Here is a 27,233-nt window from a genome sequence, read left to right as displayed (position 1 = left end):
TCCTGCTCTTACCAGGAAATGTAGATCTCTGCAACACCATTTTTCAATTTGTAGGGTGTACCATTAGTGGTCTTGAAATTAAGGTAGTGGGTTGTAGACTTTCAAAGAAAAGGAAAAAATAGCATAGGATAGAATGTAAAATATTTGTAGGCATCAAGCATAGGAAGGGTAAATAAATACTGTCTTGTGAAATTTTTTGTTTCAATTATATATATATATATATATATATATATATATATATATATATAATATATATAATATCTGTGTGTACTAGGTTATGATTTAATTGTATTTCTTTCAGATAGCTACTATGAAAATGTCTAAAAACTACTGCTATAAAAGATACCTGATTGCCCAAATAGCATTTCTCTACAGGAATGCTACTGGCTTTGAGAGCTGGCCAAGTCTCCTTCCTAAGTAATCAGTTCACATACCATAGAACTTAAAGCCATCTCTTTGCCCTACCCACTAAAATACAATAGTGCTTCCAGGTCATTGTAGCAACCACACATTTCTGAATGCTACTCCTGAGGTGATGTCACTCTCTGTAAAGAAATATGAATCCACAGACAAAAAGGTTGCTAGTTCAATTCATACTTGATGAGAAGCAAGTGTTTGCAAGTATCCTTTTCTATCTAGAGCTTGACGTCCAATGGAGATCACTTTGCAGGCCTTTAGCTGGGATATATACAGCTGCTCTAACTACTTCTGCAAATTGTCTTCTGTTCCAAGCACCCATCAATCTGATACTAAATTCATTAGCAAAATAATATGAAAAGAACACAACATGCATTGCTATTAATGGACTTCCACGCATGTCACTCCCCACACAATGTACTAAAATTGGACTCTTCTCTATTTGAGTGCCTCCAGACTAATATCTGTGCTTTTCAATACATAGCATTTCAGGAGAGAGATTTTCCCTAAAGCTAACCAAGATTACTTATTTTAAAAGCTCCCTTTCAAAGCTAAACTTCAGGTATTTTCACCATCAATTTATGTTGACTGAGTATTTACTCCTTGGAGGATCTTCCACAGAAAAGATCCATAGAGAAATCATGGTTTCTAGTCTAAAGAATTTATATTGTAATATTTTTTAGAGTACAAATATTTCTTACTTCCTGTGACTGACTTTGTGTGACAGTGATAAACAGCTCATAATGCTTCATCTGCCATCCTTACCCACAGAATCAGGGACTAGTATAATATATAAAAAATTTTAAATTAAGATGGTATCAGCTGGTAGCTTCCTATTGGAGTATAATATTTACATTTTCACTTGAGTTGGGGAATTTTTCTCATTTAGAACAGAATCAAGTCTTTATTCAATAGATTTTAAGTTTGAAATAATAGACATTTTGAAGATATCAAGAGAAACAGTCTGAATTTATAAATAACCCAGAGATGGTAATCTTACACTTATTTTTTTTCACAAACTCTCCCATTTCTGGCTAGCTTGGAACCAAACTATGTGTAACCATAATTTAAGGAGACCCAAAACTAAAAGTCATAAATACTCTTAATTATTCAGCTATTTTCCTTCCAGAACCTAATAGGAAATGATCGCTCATTTCCTCTGAAGAACACTAATAGACAATTAATTAGAGATAGACAAGCAAACCTTAAAGGAGTGTATTTATTTATTTATTTGTAATAAATTGTCCAACGTGGGGCTTGAACTCATAACCCCAAGATAAAGAGTTGCAGGCTCCACTAGATGAGCCAGCTAGACTCCCCAAAAGGAGTGTTTTTAAAACAGAAAATCACAAAGGTTGTTCAAACATTTACTTTTTTATACAATAAAATGTCAAGGACTAAAAACGTGAGCACAAAGGAAGAGAAAAGTGGAAATAGAGACTATCACACTATATGTTTAAATGATAAAATGAACAAAGAAATATGAGAGAAAGACCATTTATTTTTTAAATGGAAAGATTGCTCAGATGAGTAAAATTAGGCCACATAGTGGAAGGCCGGAGGGGATAATCCAGGTAGATTACACATTGCAAGTGTTTAGTAAAAACTATCCAATCGGAGAAAAAAAACCTCCATTAGATATTGCGTAAGGAACCTAAGTAAGGAAAATGAGGCCACATTTGCAAGGAACAGCAACACCAATATGAAGTGTGTTTTCTCTTGTTGTTGTTTCAGTTCTTTGGTTTTTTGTATGGCAACATAATAAATTAGCTACCAATAAGTAGGAAAATTTAAAGATTAGTTTTACTAAATTGATAACAAAAATATGTAGGTACACACACACACACACACACACACACACACACACACACAGAGTAGGAAAACATTAAGTTGATTCCCACACCTCAAACATATTTAGAGCACATAAATTAGTAGATTCTAGTTTCAAAATAATGACAAATACAAAGGCCATTTTAAAATTAATTAATAAGCTAGATCTAGATCAATCATTAGCATCAAATGGGCACCAACCAAAAATAAAACTGTGCTGTGAATATCTAACTTAATATGTACTTAAAGTGGCCATTTTCACAGAGTACTGAAAGTACACTGGCAATGTCAACCAATCACAAAAAACAGGTTTAAAAGCAATGTGGGTAACCGAACACAAACAAGGGAAATATGTACAAAAGTGTAAGATACCTACAAAGCTTACCCCCAGGAGTTAATTGAACACTTCACACCTGGACTTCTTGTGGTATTAAATGAATATCAATGAATATCTGCAAGTATAGAAACCAGAATACATAATCTATTCAGATTGTCAAAAAGTTTTTGATAAAATTTCATGGCAAAACTGTCTAAAATATTTTTAAGCAAACATGGAATTAAGAATATGTATTTCCATAAGCATGGAATTACCTTAAATAAAGGAAGCAATGTGTGAAATGTAGATGTGGAAAAGACAAACATTTTTATATAAACTTTGATTATGGAATTCAGTGTCATCTGAATATCCTTTAGACTTTACTAACCTCTTCAGATTGTAAAATAGCAAACCACAGCATCATGAAATCTTAAAGAGCTGGGATGGCTCCCCATATACTACTGATTAAGAAACTAAGATTCTGGGGCACCTGGGTGGTTCAGTGGTTTAAGCACCCAACTCTTGGTTTCATCTCAGGTTGTGATCTCATGGGTTCGTGGCTTTGAGTCCCACATCCGGCTCTGTGCTGACAGCGTGTAACCTGCTTGGGATTCTCTGTCTCTCCCTCTCTCTGCACTTCCAGTGCTCACCTGCTTGCTCTCCCTTAAAATAAATAAATAAACATTAAAAAAGAAAGACACTAAGATTCAATGAGGATTAACAACTGCCCAAGGTTAAAACATAAGCATCAGTAAGATTTTATAAGATATACAATTACAACCAAAGTTACCATATGAGTTCCCCTATGGGCATGTGTTGAATGTTACACATTACTTAGTAATAAAGAACAAAAGAATATGTATTTAACCATAATCTTTGAAATGTGGTCCTCCCAAAAGAACTTTAAAAGAATTATGGTACATTCTCCAAAAACATCTCAATGTGTTCTGGCTACAAAGATGCCCCAAATGCTGGGCATCAACAGAAATGCTTTGAATCTAACATTGACAATTACCAACATTCAATAGCTGGATATGGAGACTAAGACTGCAAATGAGGTATCAGGGAATAATAAAGGGCATAGGGAAAATATCAAGAGTATGAGGCCATGGAAAATGAGGGTGCAAAGCATTTCAAAAAGAAGGAAGTGTGACTACTTCCACAAGGTCAAATGTCCAATGAGATCTCAAAAAGAGTTAGTTTGTTGAAGTGATAGAGGTCTCTGAAACAGACAAGGTGAATTGACTAATGTATTGGTGAGGAAATGAAAACAGACAGGATAAACATCTCTGGAGAAATGAGTGTATTTGGGAAAAGAGAGAAGGTAGTAGCTAATAGCATTTTCTATCTTTTTATAAATGACACTAAAACTCACAAAGCCAGGAAACTGACTCATTCATGACTGCTCCCCCACCTTCCATATCTATTTGATTATTATGTGGTATAGATTATATCTCCACACTCTTGAATATATCATCTTAACATTCATCTTCCATTGACTTACCAACAGTGATAGGATATCCAATCTCCTTAGTGTAGGATTTATGGCCTTTTTTAATCTGACCAACATTACCCATCTAGCCTTACTTCTTACTTCCACACTAAGACACAGATGAATCAGTCAGGCTTTCCCATTCCTTTGGGCTTCCTTGCATACTGTTACGTTTTTCCAGAACATTCCCCAATACGGCCAGTCCCCCCCTCACCTTCATGTATCAAACTACTATTCACCTTTCAAAACTCCATTCAAGTATTATCTTTATGAATTCTTCCTTGATCTCCTACTATGTTCCCATAGTAACTTTTTTAGGCCCCTCTTAAGTTATTAATACTTACAGAATTCTACTGTATTTGAGACCTCTGCAGCCCACAGGTCTCTTGAGAGCAGCCACCCTATATTTTCATCTGTATGCTTCACAAATAGTTAGCATTAATAAATGTTTTTAAGTGAATGAAAGGATGGATTTGTTACTAAAGACATAGTACAAACCCAGAGTATACTAGCTTTAGATGAGGTCATAGGTGGGATATACATAATTGGCTACTAGGGGAAACTAGTGATTTGGGAGTCACAGGTGAACTTATTTCCTTGAAAATTTTATGTAGTTGAAAATTAGGATGAATCATATTCTGATATAAAAAAAAGTTCACTGAATTACCTTTCAATTTGGTGACTCTCTTCACTGACCTCAGCTTGTCCACATTAAAAACAAGAATCACCTAAAAATGCACTACATACCTGCAAAATCCAAAGCACTAACGAGGATACGAAGTTATAAATAATACATTCCTTGCTCCCACACTTCATAATCTGGTGTGGGATTTAAGAAATGTGAAAGTATATACTGCTTTGAACCACTTTCAGTGCTGATTAGGCAATAAGTGCCTTATAAAAATCAAGAAAGGTGATTTTTATCACCTTTGACAGAGTGATCCTGTCAAATAAAGGGTTTGGTGAATGTCCCCATAATGAGAAAACATTTCATCCTAGAATTCACAGCCAAGGAATATCCTGATTCCACACAAGGATGATCTCTCCTGTTTTAAATAGGTTTTAAGTATCCTCCTGCTTAGAGGTAGTAGAATAGCCACAAATTAAATCACTTTGCCTATCCTTCTAGCATTCTATTTAAATTGTATAATAGAAATAATTAGAAATTAAAAACAAATCCTTTTTCAAAAGGATTCAGTTTAAGTGTTTTATGGTACAAAACAGTTTTGTCCTTTCTTATTGCTGTGCAGGATAGATGGGTGATTAAAAAGAGTTTAATGATTTTGTGTGTGTGTGTGTGTGTGTGTGTGTGTGTGTGTGTCTCATTCAGAAAACTTGGCGTTCTTTTACAAGTGTTCATTTTCTTTAATGTTTATATTTTTTTGAGAGTGAGAGAGAGACACACACACACATAGAGGGAGAGAGAGAATCCCAAGCAGGCTCCATGCTATCAGCACAGAGCCCAATGCAGGGCTTGAACTCATGAACCATGAGTCAGATGCTTGACTGACTGAGCCACCCAGGCACCTGTTGCTTTTACAGGTGTTTAAACCCCAAAATTAGCAGCCCCTTTGTCTTCCTTAACATTTATATGTTATTAGGGGGTTTGTTGTTTTTTTTTCACTGAGCCCCCAAACTCAGTGTCTGTTAACATAAGATAGGAGGATATAACAGAGGGTACAGGGAAATACTGCAATAATAAAATCTTTATTCTGTTCTCTCTATTTAAACTTCAAAGGAATGATAGCAGCTAAATTATCAATTTCTAGTATCTTGGCTCTTAGACAATTGTCTACACCAATAATTGTCAACCTGAGGGAGGTTCATTTGAAAAGACCCCACAGGTGGTGATTCCACCTCTACTTCCTCCACTTTGAGAATCACTGTTCTTATTCAGGCAGCTGATGCATTGCAACTGTAGTGACTCACCCATTCTCTTTTCAACAGTGTTATTTTTATTCTTTGGACTTCAAATTTTATCCAAAGCTGTAGAAAAAACAAACAAAAACAAAAACAAAAACAAAAACATGACCACTGGTCAATATAAAAGTCCAGGCCCAATGATTTTAAGAGGAGATTTAATATTACTCATAATCATGCTTTTTTCACCATAATTCCCAGTCAGACCTGTCATAAGCCAGGAAAGAAGGCCTCAAAAGAACATACTCAGAGCTTCTCTCTATTAGGATGGAAAATAAAAGGCATCCGGTTTGCAGTAGGGCTATAGACCTTGCAAGACTTCTGCATTTTGGTTTAATCAGAGATTTTCCAGAAATCTAACATGATTATGCATCTTAAAAAAAAATAAGAGAACCATACAGCTAACTAGCTCTGTAAACAAAGAGAAAACAATGATCTTAAGAGATGTCTATAGGCTCACTGTTTCACATGATGAAATGAGAAAGACTGGGTGTGGGGGGAAAGTCACAGAAGTCTTGGATCATTGGAATTGTTCTAATTGATGAATCTTCTTCAAGGAAAAAAGTGGGCTCCATTTCTGTTTTTAACAATCCAGAATGTCTGTAATAGTGCAACTAATGACAACCTTCCCGTTGTTCTCACTTAGGAGGAAACCCTATAATAAGAGCTTCCCAAAATGTCAAATAATACTTGTCTCATAACAGGGCTTCTTTGTTCATTCACCATGTCTCTTTTGATATGCACAGATAATAAAAGTTCATGTAAAACTAAAGGTAATATAGAGCAGAAGCCAACACTAATTCTGTATAAATATGTCTGATTAATAAGAGTGCCATTGTTATGGTTATTTCGTAATGTCACGATTGTTACAAGAACAGAGGATAGAAGTACTCTTACTCTCACTGTTTTTGTTCATCCTCTGTCATCCAACCAGTTTGTGAATTTTTGTTCAATGGGGGAAATGAAGGATAGAGTTTCGTCCATTAATTATTTCTGTTTCATTAGTTCATCTCGTGAGCTGTGAAACTAGCTTTAAATTCAGGGGAAAAAATTAAGGGTTTTATTCTAAAATTAAACCTCACATCCTCTAAAAAAAAAAAAATGAATACATGCTCCAGGCTTAATACATGCTCTAGGCTCCCTTTTCCACATGCACAACTACTGTATTGCTCTGGTGCTCATGAGCTCCTGAAAGATAAAATTTAGCATGATAGCACTAAGACCTAACTAGGAGCCTAATATGTTAAACCTAAACTATGGTTTAATTCTACAGCCATAAGAAAGGTTTTAGGTCAGATTCAGTTCCATGAATTAGAAATGCACCCTGGTGAAGTAATAAGAAAGTCCAGAAATGAGTACAGAGTATGGTTCCTTATTGGAAAGGACATAGGAAACAGGTATTTGAAAACAGAATACGTTCACAGCAAGCAAAGACAGGCTGACAGATTTTGAAGACAATTCTGAGGCTGGTAGATAAGTTTGTATTGTCATTACTTTGCTTTTCTCTTTAAATTCTTATCTCCCAGATCCTGGCCTCCCCTCTTGGGGCAGCAGCATAATATAAAAACTTAACAGTCGATCTTAAATTTAGCTGACATTTTTATATCCTTCACAACATACTCTTTAGATTGCACCCAAGAAGGAGATTATTAAATAGTAGCAGGAGACCAGTTACCAGACCATTTTGACTGAACAAAAAACAGCACTATGCCTTCTTGCTGACAAATCAAACAACATTTATATAATCATTATAATCAATTTCATAAGTAAAGGGCTATAAATGACTGGGGGGGGTGGGTAGGAAAGAAATTCTATTTCTCCCAAGTCCCTTCATCGACTCCTCAAACCCTACATTAGATTCAGCAGTGGAGGAAGCTACGCATGAAAAAGAGAGGACTCAGCTGAACTGGAGTCTCCTGTGAAGCAGATTCTGTCAGTCAGAAGGCAAGGACACATTTCTGTGATTATTTCAGCCTATTTTTTTGTAGTAATTAGCCAGAGTTCCATTTTGCTGGGGCTGGCATCGCTCACAGCTCACTTATTTTTTTTTTAATTTAGGCTTTTCTTTCCTTTTTATAAAGTAAATTTACATATTTTCAGTCTCTCAATCCCTTCTATGTTTTATTTATGAATATAGCCCTTCTTGGTGGTAACTTTAATGTGAAAGAGGTAGTAATTAATGTCCCAATCTGCTAGGTTAATCCCTTTCCACACTCTCTACAGGGAAGTTTAAGGTAAGTAACAGTTTACAGTCAATATTAGGTTTAATTATGCTTAATGAGAGTTAGTGTCTCTGTTTACTAACTGCATTTAGGTGTGTGGATCCTAGATGAGTTTTCCCTTGGCCTCATTCTGATTTGTTAATAGTGCCACTGTGTACTGTATACTCAGTGCTTAAATCTATAAAGCTGCTTCTAGAGAACAAAGCAAGTAAGGCACCTGTTTCAGCTGAGACACCATTAAATGAGTGCAGCCTTAATACAGCAGCATCTTTCTTTGGGCAGGGAGCTATTATTTTATAATGCTTTCCAAACAGATCCATTTGAGAGGCTAATATTGCCTAAATTTCAGATCCTGGGTAAGTCTATACATATACAAAGCTGTTTCAAACTAAGTACAATCATCAATAATGGTTACTATAAAATCATAGAGCATTAAACACTCTTAAGACTTCATGTTATTTCACATGTGAAGATCTGAAACTGCCTTGACAAGTCACTGGTTTGTTCCTCTTTTTTTTTTTTTTCCTAATAAATGTTTTTTTTGTCTTAAAGTTGTACTTAACTTTATGCCTGTAAGCATACCAGCATATAGAACACAACATTTATTTCCTTACTGAGCTATAGAAATAAACACCAAAACAAGTACTCAGACCTAAAGGAAATCATGCAGTGACACAAAGGAAACTTAGTACACATATTTTTTTAAAGGATCCCTTTTTGCTATGTTTTTGTTGTAGATAAATTCTGAGTACAACCGATAATATAGTTTCTCTGATTCCCTTGATAGACAAATCAATTCAAGAAAAATTTATTGAATACCTGGTCTGAGATAAACACAAAAATGAAGAAGGCATATTCCCTTCCCTCAAGAAGCTTATCATCTGAGAAAGGAGACAGGCATCACTAAAAACTAACTATGAGACAGTGTTAGAAGTGTTATACTTATGTGAGCAAATGTGAAGGAAACACTGAGAAAAGTATGTGTTGATTCTGTATTAGAGGGTAAAGACAGCATTTTGTGGGCCACATGAAAGGCCACAGAAGGCTGACTGAACTGTAAGAACAAAGGCATAAAACATGACAGGACATAGCGTGTTAAGACAGCAAACAGTGCAGTGTGGGCAGGAAGAGTTATGTGCTTAGGGAAAGAAGGTGAGGCAAGGTGGGAAAAGCAGGAGAGAACTTTAGAAGTTAGGGGCTCAAAAACTGGACTGGGACCTAATTAAAAATAATTTTTAATGTCATCCTGTACTAGCTTTTAAGTAATATGAAGAATAGGAAAAAGTGAATCTTCATCAAACAATGGTGAGGTCAGTATAAAACTTGAAAATTAGGGGCGCCTGGGTGGCGCAGTCGGTTAAGCGTCCGACTTCAGCCAGGTCACGATCTCGCGGTCCGTGAGTTCGAGCCCCGCGTCGGGCTCTGGGCTGATGGCTCAGAGCCTGGAGCCTGTTTCCAATTCTGCGTCTCCCTCTCTCTCTGCCCCTCCCCCGTTCATGCTCTGTCTCTCTCTGTCCCAAAAATAAATAAACGTTGAAAAAAAAAATTAAAAAAAAAAAAGAAAATTAAACTGAAATTTTCTCAGTCTACTGATCTCTAAAAACTATTTTCAAATTTCATAACTCCCATAATGTGTTTATAAGCCCTTAAATTGAGTTCAAAAAATGAATGATTTGCTATGGGAAAATAAAATTCCTAAAATGTGTCCATCTAAAAGATTGTTTGTTTATATATTAATCGAAGCTAGTGGGGAGAAAAGCTGATATTCATATCCCTGAGAAATCTGAAAATGATCAAATGTACTTAGTGAAATAAAAATTTGCTTTGAATTAGTTTCATAAATTTTTTACCTCTTAAAAATTCTACATTTAGTTGGTATATACTGCCTTTACTTCTGCTTTCAGAAAAAAAAGAGGTAAACATTTCCTTAAAAATCACAAACTCATGGGTCTAAAAGAAAAAGAATACATTCTAAGCTATATACTTAATCAGAAAAAGATCCATACATCTGGATGTCTCTCTACACTTAGCTAAACAGACCTTTCTGCTATGTCCTTTTCAGAAAATCTCAGTACTCTGAGCTATGCACATCTGTGAAAACCACCTAACTAGTTTATATTCTTCCCCATCAAGCTACTTTGAACCATCTAGAGGACATTCAAGTTACTGTCAGACACTGGCCACTCATAGGTAGGTACCCACTTCTGTACCCTTGCTTAAGGGAAAGAAAAAAGCCTAGATTCAAATAATAAAAAGGTCTCCATCACCGTGATAAACATACATAAATAAAAAGTCAGTCTCCTCCTGATACCAGAGTTATATAAAATAAGTCTGATCTTTGTGTTAACTCACAGGTTATTATAGAAAAATCTTTATGGGTATGTATAACAGACTTGATATACTTGTAGAAATATGCATAAATACACTTGATTATAGCATGCTTATGCAATATATTATAGCATATTCAAATATAAATATACATTTATATTATAAATTAAATATATAAATATATATTATTATATATTATATAAATATATATGTAAATAATAAATAAATAATTTATTTATAAATATTTTATTTATAAATAATTTATTTATAAATAAATATATATGTAAACACACACACATACATTTACATGTCAGCATTTATTCCTGAAAGTTAAAGAAAAAATACTTAAACTGTTTTCATAACACAAATTCTAACTGAAATAAAATGTCCTTTAAAAACTATAATTAATGGCTGCTGTGTCAAACAGTGAACCAAAGGGTCAAACCTTATAATTCACAGTTTGAGAGGTCATAGCTCAAATTATAACTTTAAAAAACTGATTATCTGTGAGTAATTTGACAAATCCATCTAATATACTCTGAATGCATATAAAATCTTTTTGAGAGTAAAAAGGATGTATGTCCAAGTGGACAGCTGATGGAGGAAATGGCCTTTTTACTGAACAAGGCTGAAGTCCAGCATAATGACTTGGAATGCCTTTGAATGGGCATGCAAGGCTTGAAGGCCAAACAGTACACACATCCAAAGCAAGCATAATGAACAATCTGATCAGAAGACAAAAATATTCCACACACATGTCCAAAGAGAGTAAGGAAAAATATACATTTTGATCAGCTACTATTTTATCACCATTACTATAACCCAGTTAACAGGTAAACTCTGGACTATTAATAAACAATCTTTATAAGAAATAATATTTTGTAATTTAAAAAATACTAGAAATTTCCATGATTTTTCAACCTGAGATTTGAAAACACCTACATCATATATATTAAGCCTGGTTTACAAAACCATTTTATTTATGTTTTAAAGCAAATATTGCTTCATCTATTTTCATTCCAAGGCCACCCATCCCATAAAACATAATCTGAAACAATTTGAACAACCTGCATTTTTTAAAAAAATTTTTTTAAATGTGTATTTATTTTTGAGAGAGAGGGAGAGAGAGCATGAGCAGGCGAGGGGTACAGAGTGGGACACAGAACCTAAAGCAGATGCCAGGCTCTGAGTTATCAGCACGGAGCCAGATGTGGGGCTTGAACCCATGAACCATGAGATCATGACCTGAGCCGAAGTTGGACGCTTAACCAACTAAGCCACCCAGGTGCCTGTGCATTTTTTTTAATCTAGAAGTGATCTACTATTATTAATAAGGACAGTCATTGAAGATAATTTCTCCACTATAAATTCCCTAACCCACACCAGAATTGAGAAGTCCAGCAAAATAAGTCATTTAATTACATATCTATGTTTGTAATGTTTATTTATGTGTTTATTATATTTTCCTATTAGATGGTAAGCCTCACAGGAATAAGGACTATGTCTCTATTGTTTGGCAATTATATCTAACACCTGGGATGTTCCTGGCACAGAGCAGACATTCAATAAATATTTGCTGGAGGTAGGAAAGAAGGCATGGAGAGAAGGAAGATGGGAGGCCTATGGTTAGCAAACCTTCTCTCCATTATTTGTGTGGCAATGGGGAGAGAAATCTAAAAGCATGTACATTCTATTTGGTCAATTTACCTACCCAGCAATTCACTGATCCATCTATCTGTCCCAGAAACCAAAAAGATTTAAAACAGCTTCCAATGGTACATAGTTACAAGATAAAATAAAATAAATGGAAAATGAAAAATATGGAAATTACAGTAGGAAACAAGATGTTTATATACGCATACATGTAAAGACAATTAACTCATAGGAAAGGAAGGGAATTTATTTTCTCAATTTCTTCAGCTTAAATTAATCTTATTATAACCACTATTATAATGCTCTTATTATAACAAAACACTAAGAAAATATTTATTTGATCCTCATCTGGTCATACACTATAAAAACCACCACATAACCAGGTTCCTTATATCATAAGCCATACAGTCTATTGGAGGAAATAAATATTCAATTAAAATAAAAATGTAATAAGTAAGTTATAATAGTAAACACATAGGTTTGCATGAGAGAACAAAGCAGGATTCTTCTCTGGACCAGCAAAAGTGCTTACATGGTAATTGCTTTACTTTGATGCCACTATATCCTATTCCCAGAGTCTTTTCTGATGTATATAAACATTCCTGGCTCTTGATGTACAGGGAAGTATATACTGTCAAATGTTACTACTACAATGAGGTCTAAACATGCAAATCACTATATCATAAGAAAACACATTTGAAAAACGTCCTTTTTCTTATAAGTGAAAGCCTAACTCTGATTCCACTTAGCCTGGTAATGTGCTTCTGTCATTCCGTTGGACCAGCCCACACATACTGGGTTCTTGATAGGTCCTGGGCTCGGCCATCTGGCCCTTTATTTACTTAATTCTTTTTTAATACTGACAAGTGTATTAGTAACACTTCCTTGATCACTGGTAAATATAGAGCCACCACACAACCAAGATTTTCCCTAATTCTGAAAGTCACTAATTAGTTGTGGGTAGGGGTTGGGGAGTATTACAAAGATATGTTGAGCAGTACTACAATAAGTAATCTAATTCCCAAGAAGAAAGCATGTTAATCTGCTTCCCACTTCATTAGAGGAATAAAAAACATCTTGTCATCACTAAAGGATACAAAGAGAGACCTGGATATTAGGGGGGATGGTAGATAGGGAGGAAGAATGAAATCATCATTTAGGCAAGAAACACAAATCCCCTACATATCTTGGACAATGTTCACGGTTTTTCTTGGTATCTTTTGACTGATCTATTTAGCAGTGTGTTTCATGAGTGTATTTTATTCATTAATAAATACAAGCTTGCAAGGGAAATGAAGGTAAATGAATCCTATTCAGAGGAACTGGTACTTACGTTATATAGTAGGCTACTCTGGAAGCTGCCTTAATCTTTTCAAACCAGTAAGGTCTCAATTACTTGAGCTTGCAGAATAAAGCAGTGTAAACTTAAAGGAGAGAACACAATTTCCAAAGGGGCTAAAAGTCATTTAGAGAGAAGATATGGTCAAATTATAAATACTGAAACTGGAAATTTATGTATTTTAACTCCATTAGGAAATGTATTTATTTTCAGGGTTTTTTTTTTTTTTTTTCTGTAGGATAAGAGACAGTCTAACAGATTTAATATTCCATAAAATTCTTCAAAGAACATTAGATGATCATTGTATGTGTTAACACCAGCATCAAGTTTAAATTATCAACTCCAACTCCCTGAAATTAAAGATTCTAACTGTATAACATTAGGTCAATTGTTCTCATTTCTAGAAACAATGCAACATCAAGCAAGAGCCTTTTAAGATTATTTTGGGTTTTAGTCTATCTCCTTTGTTCATAAACATTTTTGGGGAAAGGATGACATTCTCTTATAGTACTCACCCCAAATAATTAGAATCTCAATGAGAAACTTATAAAACTGTGAATTGTGAGGTAGCTGTTAGTATTTCCTTGACCAAATCCCATTACTAATGAATAAAAGTTAATTGGTACATACATGGAAGTAAATTGGTGAAAGGCAGATGAATATAGTAAGGGGGAAAAGTATGTTGTTTAACATGTAATTTAAGAATTGTCAACAAAGTGTGACATGTCTTATTTATCAGTATTTGCAAAAAGAAGAATAGATGTTTGGTATACAAATAAATGCAGGTATAGACACATAATAGAAGCTTTGTGTTACAGGGGAACTTAAACTTCTCTGGGCAGTGATCTGCTAAGAAGGAACAGAGACAGTTACAATGTAGTGATTAACTAGCTGACAAATCTATTATTCATGGCAGGTATGTAAGCAGTCAGGGCAGCGATGTTGGTGGCCTCTACTCATCAAGCAGCTTTGCCAGTACAGACTGGATGTCTGGAACAAGGCAATACACAAAAACAATAAAACCTATATCCAGCTAGAGGAAGATTCAGCACAATCCATCTCCAATTTTAAACAGTACTAGAAATCGCCATGCAAGAATGTTTTCCCTTAGGAAAAGATGCTGACCAACATTTATGTCTATTTATCTTCCTTTGCAAAGCAACAGGCCTGAAACACCTATGTAGAAATTCCCAACATATTATCCCCAAAAAGTGATTTTAACATTAGTTGGCAGAAATTTCTGTTGATAGGTATGACCATCATGTCGTTATGTGAACAGATGGTCAAAGTGTGTCCATTTCACTGACAGTGTATTATGTGGGTTTTTTTTTTATCCCTGAACAACCAAACCAAACAAAAGCACAACACAGAAGAGGTCATTGTGCCTTCCCTCATTTGGCTGGCAGCTTCATCTGTGAAATATGAATAAAAAACCAACACAGACTATAATTCCTGTGTAGTACCATTTCTGCATAACATTTAATCGAATATTTAAGTATTCATATCCAAAAGTCATCCTGACGTTTGTGAAGATGGAAAAATACACAGAATCTTTAAAAATCTTTTAGCTCCATGATCTCCAGTAAAAGAAGAAAAACAGTCATATTTCTTGTTCTTTAGTTTTGTTTTTTTTAATCTAACAGACAATTTATAGGAAAAAAGGCAAATTAATACTCTTTATTGGTATTCAGGTCTTTTAATGAAACCTCAGGAAAAAAATATTGAAAAAAAGTAAATCCCTATATTAAAATCTATTTCCCTTTGAAACAGAGGTGCTCTCCCTTCGTATATAATATTCTTACTGAATAACTTCTAAATATTACAGCTGAAATGTTCATAACCAAATGAATTAATAGTCTAACAGATATCCAATCACCAATGACTACATCTTATACCATGAGATCTCTTAAAATACACACACACACACACACACACACACACACACACACATTGCTGTTTGGATGCTTAATATGGTAGCTTCACCTCTGTAACTAACCTAAAATAGTTTACCTTGATTTTGTGAAGTAAAAATAAATAATATTATGAGGAAAATGAGAGATTGAAAATTAAGAATATATTTCTATCTATAACAGCTACTAGTAAAAACAACAGCTGACAATTATATTGCCAAAATGCATCTACACATGTGGCTGTAGAAACTTATGTGCAAGAATACTGCTGCTATCCACCTTCAAAAAGGGCTGATGAAGTACGAGGTTTAAGAGTACATGTTTCATATTTCTGTAACTTAAAATATTGCCGAGTATTAATTTTTCATCAAGTTGTCATTTTCTCTGACATTTGGTTTTATTAATCAAGGCATTTATCATTAATTTGTAGAAAATATCGTAATTAAGCCAAATAAAATAAAATCCTTAAAAGGTTAAAATTAGAAAGCAGGTGAATTAGAACTTTGACATTACCCTGTTGACATACTGGAGCATTTTGAAAGTATGGGAATCAAGTCTTTGCAGTGAGTTTGGTGCCTCAATCTTGGGGCTGGCTGGTTTTTAAAAATGTTATAAAGATTTGATTTAAAGCTCTCTGACAGTTTTGACATTCAGGTGAAAGTACTGCTGCTGCATTTGGAACAATTTGCATATCCCACTGCTAAACGGAATGTTTGAGGTGTGCACTGGTGTAAAGAAATTAAAAACAAGCTATCACACATGCTTAAGTGTATGTATTCACAAAACTGATGGTTGGATTGCAGCGCCCCATCCCCCTCCAATGTAATCCGTGATTTACTCTTCTATAATAAATTACCCTACCATGTTATTCTCGCTGGAAGATCTAACCATGCATGTAAGAAGCAAAGTAATTACAGCCCCCTCTTGTCTCAGAAACCTTCTTCAATCCCTATGAGCTCTTTACACACAATGCAGCAACGCAAGTCTATTGTAAACTTCTTGCCTGAAATTCTGGACTTCTCGCTATGAGTAGCCACTAAATCTCATCTGCATGGTTTCCCGTACAGTTTTGTTGCCCGCAACAAATGCATTTTATCACTTATAGTTAGTTGTAAAGCTCTTCCTGAGGAGGAATGGGTGCTGACTTCTTGGGTTTGAGCCAATCTATTTAAGAAAAGGGCAAGGTAAAAAATCAGAAGAGTTCCCAACTGATTTCAAAACCAGGGAAGGGCCATCATACATTCTCACAGAGAAGGAAGACGTATAGCAACACCCAATTAGGCTGAGACATTCTGAGATAACACAAGGGTTCTTCTTTTTTGACTTATAATTTTAGTTTATTTTTAGGTAGACATAGAAAAAGATATTTAATGTGTTAAGGGGCAATAAAGGAAAGACCTGATACAGTAAACACAAGACCTTAAATATTACGAAACTTTTCAAGAAGATAAAACCCATTCAAGAAAATATCACTGGACATTACCTTCAGCCTTCAGAGTCTCAAAGGGCAATTCTTAATACTTCTTTTTGTGTGACTGTAAAAAGAAAATACTTAAAATGAAAAATCTTCAAGGAAACAATTTACATTTCCATAGCATATTTATGACCAGTCATGAGAAGTATATAGCTGAGTTTGTGTATGTCAACTAATATCTACAGTTTTCAAAAGAAAAATAAAGGCTAACACATTCATTTGTGTATATGCAGTACAAGTACATAGTAAAGTGTGGCACGAATACACAATTTAAGTCACTGTGTATACAGGGCTTAGGTGTAGACCAGGGTATTTATTACAGTATTATTAGGATTTCTTAATTTACACAATTAAAGGTTTTTACACTTATGTTTTTATAAATAAAAAAACTAATACCAAATAGTTTTTATCCCATGTATTTGTTATTCTTCATTATCAGAGATTTTGCAAAGATCTGCTGTGTACAATATGTTGGTAAGTACTGATGAGTTAGGAAAAATTCAAAGATAAAACACAGGCGCTATCCCCAAAACAATGAATGAGGTAAAAGAGATTTGCATAAGGGAAGATAATCCAGAGAATGAAAAGTAAATGGATGGAAGAAAAAAGGGACCAGAGGCTAACATGTCCAATATAGCTCGAACTGGTGCACAGTACCTAATGCACTGACATTAGAACATGGCTTTATGTTTCCTGTCTCAGCAAGAAAGCTATGATTATAGGGTCCTACTCAGATTTGGAGTCAGGGATGTCAAACAAATGGATGAGTCACTTTTACATTGCTTTCCATCCAAATGTATATGATAGTATAGAATCAAAGCTGAGACTGGGAGCAGTCAAGCAGGCAGGATGTTGAGGTGCCTTTAAAGCCAATTTAGTGAGTTTGAATATAAAAAAAATTAACTAGAAACAACTCTCCTATTAAAAATTGAACTTGATATTTTACGTCCTCGGAAAGCTATGCCTCCAAATTTGCTATGAAATTTCAATGATGACCTTGATGTCATATTAACTAGTAATCTCCACAGAGATTCAGCCATTCAAAGTCTCAAAAGCAGTTTTACTAATGGAAACGCATACATGAACATAAGCCAATCCTATTAGCCAGTGCATCTACAGTAAAAACAAACAAACAAACAAACAAACAAAAAACAAAAATGCAACAACAACAACATATTAAAATGAGAAAGATCTAAGGTTAATTGATTGGATATTTAATATGCATAAGTAATATTTTATGAAGGGAAAACAAAGAACCAAATAACAAAGTATACTAGTAAACTAAAACAAACCTGAGTTTAAGCTGTACTGATAAATGGGATAGAGAAAAGGAAGGTGATATCCCTGTCATAGTCAGGATACATGAGTAACAGTTATTCTGCAACACCAAACTTTAGAAGAGGCACTGAAAATTAGAATCTTTTAGGAGGAATGAGATCAGAACCATTCATCATGGATAAACAGAGGAAAACATAGAATAGGGAAAAAATGTTCAGATTGTAGAAATGAGGTCGGGAAATTTAATTTGGAGAAAACTAATTTGGCCATTACATGATATATTATAAAAGTAATTTTAATTTATCTATTGTCTCCCCCACTAGAATGGAAGTGCCACAAGGGCAGACACTGTATTTTTCACCGTATTCCCAATTTCACAATGAGTGTCTGCCACATACAAAGATCAATGAATATTTACCAAATGAAAGAATGAACAGCTTGACCAACCTATGAGACAGGCACTAGGTCTATATCCATTTACAGATAAAGAAATTTAGGCTTAAAGAAGCTGAATTTTGTATATTAAACTTTGCTGTTTTGCAACTCTAAACATTTACAACCCATTGTTTAGTCTTCCATTCAATATTCATTCTAGCAGTGGAAAACAAATAAGCAAATAAGCTGTTAAACTTATAATGTCATATAGCTAGTACTGTGAGTACAAACCACAAGGTAACAGCATTGAGAGTTACATGGCTTATATTTTAAATAGGTTTGCACAGGAAAGCTTCTCAGAGGAGGTGACAATAAGGAAAAGTGTGCATGAAGTGAGAGAGTCAAAAAACTATCTGGAGGACTATTACAGGTTATTACAAGAGGTAAACAAGTTAGTATATATTACCTTGCTTTCTACAATGCACACAGCAAACAAAACTCTCAATAACTATTATTTTATTATATTGCTCTTATTTTTTATAAATAATGAATTTCCCCACTAAATTATAAATTTGTCAGACATTCATTTTTCTTTCCCTATAGCTCCTTAAATAATGCCTACCAAATATTCAATAAAAATTTATAGAACTGAAAACAGGAAGACACAATTATCATTTCATTAATTAGAAATAGTAACAGACTATATATAAAGTCATCATATTTCATATGGCTGAGTCAATCTGACTCTGTTAAATCACTGTCACTTAATCTCTTCTGGATTTAAAAGAAAGATAAGAAGGAAAAAGTTATACAATGTCTAGAGTCAATAAGTCATAGATTTAAAAAAAAAGAGTAAAAAGAATCAGAATAAAAATGAAGTTACCAATATTAGGCCACTATCTTGACCACTTACATGCTCTGTTTGCCTCCATCAGATTAATACATTTTTCTAGCGCAAGGACTCTACCACACAGGCTTCCAATTCTTTATGTCTTCCTAAAACAAGCACAGGGACTGGTATATAGCAAACATTCGATAAATCTTTATTTAACTAAATTGGACTAAAATTAACTTTAGTAGTTCTGATGCTTTAAAGTTAGTTCAAATTTTAAAACAAAACAAAACAATACAAAACAATAAAATAAAATAAAATAATAAAATAAAATAAAATAAAATAAAATAGGAGGTTACAACAGAAAAAATATCAAGTGTTAGGTTTTGACTCTGCAGTAAATGAGTAGAGAACAAGGTGAGTTTTTACCAAAGACTGAAATAAGTGATGGTGTGGTACAGGCAGTGTTAGAGACAGACTAGTGGAACAGACTATAGGGACTCTAGTATGGGGTAGCATTTTCAGTGTTGAGATTTTTCTCTACCTCCTCCCAAGCACCAAAATATAAATCAGATTGATACATCTAAATATAATAAGTAATCAAAGAGCTGTAAGAAAACATATCTATAAGGGTGCCTGGGTGGCTCAGTCAGTTAAGCCTCCGACTTCAGCTCAGGTCATGATCTCATGGTCTGTGGGTTAGAGCCCAGCATCGGGCTCTGTGCTGACAGCTCAGAGCCGGGAGCCTGCTTTGGATTCTGTGTCTCCCTCTCTCTCTCTGTCCCTCCCCCACTTGCACTATGTCTCTCTCTCTCAAAAAAAAAAAAAAAAAAAAAAACCATTAAAAAATTAAAAAAAAAAAGAAAACATACCCGAATGGATAAAGATGTGATATATATGTATATATGTATACACACACACACACAATGGAGTATTACTCAGCAATCAAAAAAAAATGAAATCTTGCCATTTGCAACTACGTATGTGGAACTAGAGAGTATTATGCTAAGCGAAATTAGTCAGAGAAAGACAAATATCATATGACTTCAGTCATATGAGGGCTTTAAGATACAAAACATATGAACACAAGGGAAAGGAAACAAAAATAATATAAAAACAGGGAGGGGGACAAAACATAAGAGACTCAAATATGGAGAACAAACAGAGGGTTACTGGAGGGGTTGTGGGGGGCGGATAGACTAAATGGGTAAGGGGCATTAAAGAATCTACCTACTCTTGAAATTATTGTTGCACTATATGCTAACTAACTTGGATGTAAATTAAAAAAAGAAAACATATGTATATAATTTTCTGAACTCCAAGGTGAGAAGATGTTTTAAGCCACATAATCAGTAGTAGATTATAACCTAAGCATAAAGATTTATGAATTTGACTACTTAAAATTAAAAATTTTTCAAAGTCAAAAAATATCTTGAATAAAATTGAGGCCAACAAAAAGGGTAAATATTTTTTTAATGTATATGACATCATAGAGTTAATCTTAGTAAATAAATAAGTGAAAGAAATATCTCATTTTTTCAAATGAATAGGAAATTCACAATAAAAGATATACAAGCTAAGATATATAAAAAAATATTAATCTATAATAGATAATTATCTGTAATGAATATTCTTTAGTAATTAATCTGTACTGAAAAATGCAAAAAATAGCCTAAATATTCCATAACAGTGAACTGGTTAAATAAATAATATGTGATACAATAATAAGCTTTCATTAAATACAGCAAGTGAAAATTTACAAAGCATCATGAAGCTTAAAAAGCAGGTTGCAGGGGTGACTGGTAGCTCAATCAGTTAAGTGTCTGACTCTTGATTTCAGCTCAGGTCATGATTTCACCGGCTATAAGTTCTGGCCCTGCATCCAGCCCCACATGGAGCCCAGCATCCATTCTCACTCTCTGCCACTCCCCAACTGTGTGTGCATGTGCACATGCACTCTCTTTCAAAAATAAATAAATAAACTTAAAATAAACATGTTGCAAAATGGTATGAATAAGTAACAATTTTTAACAATGCTTTTAAATTTTTTTAATGTTTATTTATTTTTGAGAGAGAGAGAGAGAGAGAGACAGAGATCAGAGAGCATGAGTGGGGGAGGAGCACAGAGAGAGGGAGATGCAGAATCTGAAGCAGGATCCAAGCTCTGAGCTGTCAGCAGAGCGTGACGCGGGGCTTGAGAACCAGGAGATCATGACCTGAGCCAAAGTTGGATGCTTAATTGACTGAGCCACCAGGTGCCCCAATTTTTAATAATTTTTTCGTATGATATATATGTATATAGACTATGCACAATGTTTGATAATATGAGTAAATAAATGTAGATCTTATGTATGTATGTATATATGTATCAGAAAAAGCATTTATGCATTAGAAAAAGCATGTAAGGACCTATACACTAAATTATTCCTAGTACTGATCTCAGAGAGTAACATTATGGCAAATATTTTTCTTCTTGTGATTTCTTTCCAAATTTTCTACAATAAACACAAATTACTTTTTATAAACATAAAAGTCACTAAAACAAGTCCTAGTCTATGTTGCAGAAAAAAGATTAGATAATATATTACTAGATTTCCGAAATGTTAAGTAAGCCTGTTGAAAAAGTCTATCTGTCCCTAGAAGTTTACCTCTATAAGCTACATAGACTTAAAAAAAAAAAAAAAAAAGTAAGGATGGAAGGAAAGAAGATGGAGTGAGGAGGGAGGGAAGAAAGAGACTAAAGAAAAAAGAAAGGAAAAACAAAGGAAAGAAAAATAAGATTTGGCAAAAACAGCAACCACTTGTAATGGTATCTATTAGATTTCTGGAAGCCAAACTTTAATCGATCACATCTTTAACCAAATTTTCAAAGAAATACACAGAGTGGAATGAAGAAAACTTGAGAAGTTTGAGGGTATATTTATATAGTAAACATACTATTATAAGAGAAAACAGATAAAACATGCATCAATTTCAGTGATAGAACCATTATAGGTATAATTTCAAATAAGTAAAAATAAAAAGCAAGCAATGATAACTTAGAACAAAATAAATAGAAACTGCTAAAGGCTATTCTCTACCAATAATCATAGAAAACAAGTCTTCCTCATTAAATAAAAATTTAGGTATGAAGTTTGGTTGTATCTCATCAAAAATGAAAAATGAAAACCAATTTATAATCCCTAAAAAACTTCAGAAAGAACCTGTACATACATGGTTAAGAGGACAAGATGCAGTCCCTCGAAGAAAGGAAAAGACTACTTCAGTTCTAGCCCATGATGGTGCTTCTCAGAATGAAGGTATTCATTCTGGCTTAGGATATTACCAGAGTTTTTAAAGCACCGAAGAATCTGATAAGTTCTATGGTAGACGTCTCCAAGAATCCATAAAAGTGACCTGGCCAAACTCCATAATGAAGCCATCTAAGATCAAATCAAATTCCACTGAACCAGCCTCTAGGGCAACAACAAAAGACTACTCACTTGACTCAGTCATAGTTGCTGTTAGGTATTTCAGTTTCTCTTCCAAACAGAGGGGAAAAGTTCAGAAAGATTATGTACTAAACACTTCTTTTAACCCTGAAATCCAATCAATTTCTTTTTTTGTCACTTGTCTCTTTAAAAGTAACCCAACCCCTTTCCTTTATTATGTGCAGCTTTACTCTGTTCATTTTTATTTCCCAATAGCAGAATGCCTTAAATAAATTCTTAAAAACCAACACACCAACAAATAAATAAATTAAAACTCAATGACTATAAAAAGTACACCGTCTAACCTGCTTAATTATTAAGAGGTAAACAGAATGCATTTCTGAATTATTTAATCTCCTTCCACTAAAAACTTTAAAGTTTTTGAGCTTGGAATGTGTACCCTTTCTAAGAACCCATAATCAATTATTTTAAAATATTCTATTAAGCCATTTTAATAAAAGCAATTTAAAAACATCAAAGTAAGTGTGAATTTAAACATTTGCATAAGTGCATTAGAAATACAACACATTTTTAAGATTTCAGAGGTCAGTAAAATTTCCTTCTTTCTAATTGTCCATTGTCCTCTTTCAAATACCCTACTCCACAATACATTTCAACACAATGAGTAGAAATGTTCTCTTCTAAATTATATTAATGAGATTGATATGGCTTTGGAGCATTTATATAATGTTCTTGCTCCTAAGCATATCATAAGAAATATACCACTATAAAACTATGGAAAATGTTAATAATTCTGAAACTACAAGGAAATAAAGAATGAACAGTAAATAAAATTTATCATTTTCTCTGGACAAAATACTAGCTCAGCTAAGAATGACTGCTGCTTGACACAAGTAAATACTGATTCCCTGGAAGGCCAGCTAATTAAATTTCTGGCTAGCTAAGTGTTCACCAGAGAAAATAAAGTTTTTGTTTTGATTCTTTTAACTAAAAACCTAAGATGTACTAGCAGATTTCCCTGCCTTGGTAAATAGGGTTTTATAATTTTTTCTTCATTAAAGATGAAATATTTATACTGCCATAGAGGATGGCCCTTAATCTTTTTGGGGGGGGGGTGGTCATAAGCCCCTCTGAGAAGATGATAGAAAACCAAGGATCTCTTTCTCTAGAAAAGTGTACATGTTCTCAAAATTTTATATGTTTCTAGGAGTCCAGGGACCCACAAAAAGATCATGTGCCTTAGAATTTTATAAAATTGTAAATGCATACACATTGGAGATTGTACAGACAACACAGTGATCCCAGGCAGAACAAGGATGTTTAAAGTTGCTTTTTGAAGACATCTTTAATAGTGAAGTACTTTCTTATGATTTGTTTCCTTTCCTCTAAAAGGGGAGTGTAAAAACAACTCTGCTTAATTTAGTCTTGGTTAAAGGTTAAGTATGTTTCCTTTTAGGATAATTGCACTACCAGAGTTTGAGCTTTAAAACAAAATAGTACTGTTTTCAAATCATTCCACATTCTAGAAGCGGCAACAATTTTCTTACACTTTTTTAACTCTTAGAGGAGGCAGTGTCAGAGAGAAAGCTATTTAACGTTCACCTTTACTTCTAAAAATTATCAGATAATTGCACATACATAAACATTCCCTGTAGTGAGGTTTTATTCTAAGTATTTTATGTGTATTTACTTATTTACACCTCACAAAAACTCTAGGTGGTGGGTACCTAGATACCAGATGTCATTTTCCACATTTTATTGACATTTAAACTAAGGCATAGAGAGATTACGTGATTCACCAAAGATCGCCTCTCTACTGAATGGCAGAACCAGGATGCATTCACAGTCTGGCCACTCAGTCTGCACTTCTGCAAACAATATTACGTTTCCAGTGTCATGAGCTGATGGGTTTTCTTGCGTGGTTGTGTATTTAACACAATATAGTCTTCACTACCATGCAAGACACATTCATACTGGTTTTCCCAGACATAAACATTTGAGGAGTTGTTCCTAGGTTGCTGACAAAACTGGCACCACCTGTGTGCAGCTGGCAATTATATACTGCTGTTCACTTAAATGCCCAGATGGAAAAAAACAAAATGTCACTATGTCACTAAATGTGGAATCCTACAATAAAATCTGACCCTTCATTTCCTTTTTGGAAAAAGTTCCAGTGAGATACAAAATTCAATGATTGTACAGTCTAAAGGCCAACCAAGACAACAGGATGAATGGCCCATAGTGTCATAATCACAGTTCCCAAAGGTGAGGGCCTACAAGATGCTCCAGTGGCTAAGTTAGCTGCAACAACATGAACATTTCCTTGGCATATCTTTCTCACTGACGGATTGAGAGCTCCCAGAGATAGCGACATACTTGTCTCATCTGCTCTCGGTGCACCAACCTTAATGTTTCGTGTAGTCCCATAAAGAGCAAAGGCTGGTAAGAAAGGAATAAAGGAAGAGAGAAAGAGAGGAAGAAAGGGAGAGAGCGAGAGAGAGAGGGGAGGGAAGGAAGGAAAGAAGAAAAGAAAGACACAAAGAAAAAAATTCCATTTTTATAGTTTGTACAGAAGAGTTTTCAGTTAAAAATTTGTTCCATTTAATTTTTATTCAATTATTCCTCACACATAAATGCAATTAAGCAGGTACCAGTGAGATACAAATATAAAAAGGCAAAATAAGGCAGAATGTTCAGAGTCCTAAAAATGGTTAAAGATCAGATAAACAGGAAAAAAAAGCACAGCACAAGGCTAACAGGAGTATAGATGCAAGAATGCAGAACAAGAAAGAACCTTGGTAACTGAGGCAGCTTTTCTTCATTAGACCCAGGGATTTTTATGAAGTAATTGATTCCAAAGCAGCCAAGTCAGGCTGGGAATGAAAACCTGGTCAAAATAAAATAACATCTTCAGCAACTTTTGTCTCTAACTCATCCTATATGCCATAATAAAACAAATATTAGGAAATCATCTAGCCATTACCTTATTTCCTGTAATGATTCCCAATCACGTAGAATATCAATGTGTTTGGTTTATAAAGTCTTCCATAATCTGGTTGCGTTGTGTATTCTGTCTTCCAAATAATAAAGAAATTTTACCCTCCAATCCAATGAGATAAGATTTTAAACCAGTATACATTGATTTGGCAAACATTTATTGAGGCCTATAATATGTTAAGGAGTGTTCATGTAATTGAAATCTACATGGTCCGGGAGCCAAACAACGAATGCTAATCTCCAATTTCTCCAAAACTCTATCTCAATGCTTTCTCTCTTTTCTTATTCTTATCCACACATCTCTCCATGGTCTTCCCTTGGACTCAACAAAAAATTGATTCCCATACGATCAGTTCAATCACTCTCATTTTAGCTCAGACACATTTCAGTTTTCAAAATCTGATCATAAAGACATACATACAGAAGGCTATCCTTATGCGCTGTTCCCACTAACACTCTCACACAGACACAAACATGGATCTCAAATTAACATGACACACATAAACTCTTACTAGGATCCAGACACACTTGTCTTCTATCTATGCCTTTATCAAGCCACACTTGTTTGGGGCTTTGGAACTTGGTCTTCTAAGGCTCTTCCCCCAGATCATTTCATGGTGGCTTCCCCTTCTCATCATTCAGTCTCAGCTCAAATGGCACCCCATTATTCTTTATCCCGTTATCCATATTTTCCCACCCAAGTCACTCTTTCCTCCACCATCCAGTTTTATTTTCTTCATAGGTTATCACTCTCTGCAATCATTTTGTTTATTTAAAAACTCATTCACTGTGTGTCTTCCTACATTAGGGATCCTACCAATTTAGCTACATGTAATTCACTGCCAAATCACTTTCCCCTGGCATTATGCCTGGCATACAGTAAGCACTCAAATATCTGAAGAATGAATAAATCTATACAAAAATAATTATGGAGTTAATATTCAATCTGTAAATATTTTTACCTACAGTGAACAATATGATTTTTTTAAGTTAAATCCCAGACTGAGGAATGCTCTGCCCCTAACATAATTACATTTAGGAGAAAGATCCAAGATACATTTGATGACACTTGAGAGTTTTAACAAAAGAGAGTATCATAGAATTAGACCTAACTTGTCTTGATACTTAAGACTAACATCATTGCTCTTCTTAACCACAGTTCCCTCTGTATTCCCCCATTAAACCTACTGATATATCATCATCAACATTTATAATGTCAAGAACAGTTGAATTTAACTGAATGAAGGCAGTGACAGTGTCACATATCTCATTTTGGATGTTTATTGCTAAAATGGATGAGTCAATACCCATGAAAGATGGAAGATGCAGGGTACGACTAGACCCTAAGTATAACATGTACAGATTCACTGCCTCCCTCATTCAGTGTACAAATATTCTACCTATGCCCATATTCGACAA

The 27,233-nt window shown here is 34.4% G+C and overlaps 1 protein-coding gene and 1 long non-coding RNA gene across 46 annotated transcripts in view; one reads left to right on the top strand and one right to left on the bottom strand.

Moving 5' to 3' along the window:
- ZBTB20 (zinc finger and BTB domain containing 20) overlaps nt 1-27,233 on the bottom strand; it is a 780,465-nt gene that overhangs the window by 611,583 nt on the left and 141,649 nt on the right. For 23 of the 43 annotated variants that reach the window (XM_086676278.1, XM_086676277.1, XM_086676313.1 and 20 more), the window contains one exon: nt 16,911-16,962. The gene's annotated coding sequence lies outside the window, so the exon portion shown is untranslated. Of the gene's footprint in view, nt 1-2,623; nt 2,700-5,984; nt 6,042-16,910; nt 16,963-27,233 lie in introns of all 43 variants that reach the window. The other 20 variants (XM_086676282.1, XM_086676281.1, XM_086676306.1 and 17 more) reach the window with 5 other exon arrangements.
- Nucleotides 1-27,233, top strand: part of LOC147577442 (uncharacterized) — a 111,138-nt gene that overhangs the window by 35,891 nt on the left and 48,014 nt on the right. The window contains exon 5 of one of the 3 annotated variants that reach the window (XR_015240547.1): nt 10,260-10,387. The exons of the other annotated variants lie outside the window; for them this stretch is intronic. This is a non-coding gene — a long non-coding RNA (uncharacterized LOC147577442). The remainder of the gene's footprint in view (nt 1-10,259; nt 10,388-27,233) is intronic. 3 annotated transcript variants of the gene reach the window in all.

The sequence above is a fragment of the Puma concolor genome, chromosome C2, assembly GCF_028749965.1.
Source record: "Puma concolor isolate L17-30 chromosome C2, mPumCon1.1.hap2, whole genome shotgun sequence".
NCBI classification, from domain to species: Eukaryota; Metazoa; Chordata; class Mammalia; order Carnivora; family Felidae; genus Puma; species Puma concolor.
This window is presented reverse-complemented; position numbering and strand designations above follow the sequence as displayed.